Genomic DNA, 4,020 nt, shown 5'->3' on the forward strand with positions numbered 1-4,020 from the left:
AAACAATAATTTTGATACAAATTTCAAAGAATTTAGCCCAAAATTAGGCCGAACAGGTCGAAACAGATAAACCGGGCCAAAATGGGCCAAGGCCCAATTCTAGCCCAACAATACACAAGCACACACAGCTTTCCTTCCTTCCTCCCTCATTTCATTCACGGTGGAAACACTCTTGGAGAAGGGAAGAAGAACATAATCCTAACCTTGTGATCAAACCACTATAACTTCTCACTCCGAACTCCGATCACCGCACCGTTTGTGGCTACGCGACCGCCGCGTCGAGTTCTACAATTCTACTAAAACAATTTTATAGGTAAGGCTCATCTCTCATATCAGCCTCTTATTCTCTTGAATTTTCGAAAATTTGGGGCTTTGGTTATTGAAATTCTATGTCTTGATGTTTAGGCTCAAATTAACTTGAAGAAAATATTCACTCTTGCTTGTGTGATCCTTGGATAAGGTGAGAATCATCAACCCTAGTTAATTCTTTAATTTTGTATATTGGGTATTGAATTTGGGTATGATATATGTGAATTAGGCTTGTATATGTATATATTGAAGTTGATTGAGTACATTGGCGGCTTGGTAGAGATTGGGAGGTCTTGCCTTGGAGATTTTGAACCTTGAGGGTTACTTTTGGTGCCTTGGTGGTGTTTCAGGGTATACGCAGAAATTGGCCAAGGTATGGTTTAGGTTTCACGTATCTAATATATAATATTCTGTGAAAACTTATGCTAGATGACCATAGGATAGGATTTGAATGCATATGTATGTTAGATTGTTTAGTGCCTTGAGAATAATTGTGAATTAAGCTAGGAGTTGATTGTTGTTGATATTGGATATGAAATAACGAATGTATGAATGATGTGTTAATGAGGATTGCCATGTTGATGGTAATGGTCTTGTATGGATGATTATGTTGTTGTAGGAATGAAATTAATGTACTAGAAATTACTAGAATTGTTAAATTGGAGTTTGATGGGTGGTGATTGAATGTGGAGTGATGTTGTTATGATATTGTATGAGTTGGAGCTAAAATTTCATGTTATAGGTTGATTTTGAAAGGTCATTTGATGGAAAATGGAGGTTTTGAAGTTTTATAAAAAAAAAAATTTGGGTTTTGGCCAAAATTTGGCAAGCCATAACTCGGCTTCCAGACCCCCAAATTATTTCAAACTTATTTTATACAAAAATTAAGTCTGTAAAATTTACACCATTCGAAGAACGGAAGAAAAATTATTTAAAACGGAAAAGTTATGCCCGTCGGAAGTTTGAGGTTTTAAATTGAAATTCTGCAGATTTCAGTCTTAGCAAAATTTTTGGCTAAAAAGCCTTGCATGCGTATGCATACACCCTTACATGCATTGATTACATTCTGTTTAGTACCTATGCATACGCATACATGTGCATGCGTACGCATAGCACCTAAGAAAAAGGTGTGTTGCGTACACATACAGGAGCCACACGCATGCATTTAATTCTTTCCAGCATACATACATGGCTTGCCACCATGTGTTCCAAGTTGAGACTCGATACTCTGTTGACCCTACGTCGTAAGAGTGACCGGGCATGTATAAATTCCTGGGAATGATTATTCCCCATTGAGTAAAATTATATATGAATGCATGATTTACGAATGAAATGAGAAAAAGCTATGCATAGACTCATGGGAATGCGTGACGGGGACAGTCCAAGGGTTTTGGACTTGTCGGATTGGCTTGATAACCGATAGATGAGCCTCATCAGCCATAGGATAGGCATACATCATATGTATTTTGTTTGTTTGTTTGTTATGCCTTATTTGAGAATGCCTAACTGTATATATTATGTTAATTGTGATAATTGTTACTTGCACTACTTGTTTTCTACCTCTGTTTGCAATTGTCTGTTTGTCTGTCTTTGCAAACTCACTGGAGATGGAGGAACGGAGGAAAGGTGAAAAGGTTTAGTGTTAAGGTTAAGTTTAAGTTGAGTTTAGAATTTCCTAGACACCTACCCCTTTTATGGTTTCTATTTAGTAACTTAAGCTTTATAATCTGAGTGTCAGCATTCTAGGATTGCCTCTGGCATTCCCAGGACCTTATATATTATGTGCATGGCACCTTTACCATGCTGAGAACCTCTGGTTCTCACCTTATACTGTGTTGTTGTTTTTCAGATGCAGGTTGAGAGGCTCCTCGCTAGGCGTCTGGACTTCTAAAGCGGAGTGGTTTCTGGGTTCCTTTTTGCTATATAGTTCATATGTATATATACTTAGCTTTTTTCTCCGAATGACTTGTTTATTTTGATCCTCTTAGAGGTTTATGGAGAGTTAGGGTTTTGGCAATGTATTTGGGTTTGGGATTTGTATATATATGTGTAAATACTCTCCGGCTAGCCTTGGCTTTACAGGCTGAGTTAGGAGCTAGTTATTTTGTATCCTTGACTCTCTATTCTCACTTTTGTTTATTTATATCTATGATCATTAGGTTTCTTCACGCGCAACTAATCCCGTTTCCTGAGTGTTGTGCTTTTATTTTCGCGATTTTTGTTTCACCTGTTTGTTTTTCAAGGCTCCTAGTTATTATATTCTTTTTGAATATATATATATTTGATGACAGAAAAAAAAGACTCTTTCGTGGTTGATAGAGTTTTCTTTTTAAATAAGATATGGAAAGACAAAAAAACTGCGGAACCCGAGTTTGAGGGATGGGATCTCATATCCTTTTTCTTCTGTTGTAGTATAGTAAAGGAATGGAATCCACGACTAAATCTAATGATAAAAAAGTGAAAGGGCATTCTAAGGTAACTCGTTTTTTGTTTTAAATAAAAAAATCGAACAAATTACATACAATAAAAAAGAGGGGGCCCGATTTTTCCGATTTTTTTCCATAGAAATTCAAGAATTAAGTGCATTTCATGTAACAGGATTGTATGGTCCTGGGATATGGGTGTCCGATCCTTATGGCCTAACCGGCAGGGTTCAATCCGTAAATCCCGCATGGGGTGTAGAAGGTTTTGATCATTTTGTTCTGGGGGGAATAGCCTCTCATCATATTGCAGCAGGGACATTGGGCATATTGGCGGGCCTTTTCCATCTTAGTGTACGTCCACCCCCACGTCTATACAAAGGATTGCGTATGGGAAATATTGAAACCGTCCTTTCCAGTAGTATCGCTGCTGTATTTTTTGCAGCTTTTGTTGTTGCTGGAACTATGTGGTATGGTTCAGCAACAACTCCGATTGAATTATTTGGCCCCACTCGTTATCAATGGGATCAGGGATACTTCCAACAAGAAATATATCGACGAGTTAGTGCTGGGCTAGCCGAAAATCAAAGTTTATCAGAAGCTTGGTCTAAAATTCCCGAAAAATTAGCTTTTTATGATTACATCGGCAATAATCCGGCAAAAGGGGGCTTATTTAGAGCGGGCTCAATGGATAATGGAGATGGAATAGCCGTCGGTTGGTTAGGACATCCTATCTTTAGAGATAAAGAGGGGCGTGAACTTTTTGTAAGGCGTATGCCTACTTTTTGTAATACCACACCACCTCTGTTTTACGTCTTAAGCGTAAAGCTCTGTGTGGTAGGGTGTTACATATTGACCTTTATAGGGTTTAGGGTTGAGGGAATTAACATCTGTATACGAAGCTTTAGCTTTATACTCAATTAGGGTTTCAGTTTAGGATTTAAAGTTTCGAGTTTAGAGTTTAGAGTACAGTGTTTACTCTTCAGAGTTTAGGGTTTGTTGTTTTATGTAAATCTCGGGTAATTAATAAATAATTAACTAATTAATAAATTTTATTCAAAGAAATTAAGAAATTAAATTTGATAAGTTAGAAGAGTAAAAATAATTAAAATACAAATTTCGAAACTAATTTTAAAAATTTTGGCCCAAAATTGGGCCAACGGACCGAACCGGTTGGACTTGGCCCAAACTGGGTCCAAGACCTATCATATATAAAGCCAACTCTGCCTTGTATATATTATATTTTGTCTCTCTTAGAGGCTGACTTGGAGAAACATGTATTTATTTTGGA

This window comes from Arachis ipaensis, chromosome B09, assembly GCF_000816755.2.
Source record: "Arachis ipaensis cultivar K30076 chromosome B09, Araip1.1, whole genome shotgun sequence".
NCBI classification, from domain to species: domain Eukaryota; kingdom Viridiplantae; phylum Streptophyta; class Magnoliopsida; order Fabales; family Fabaceae; genus Arachis; species Arachis ipaensis.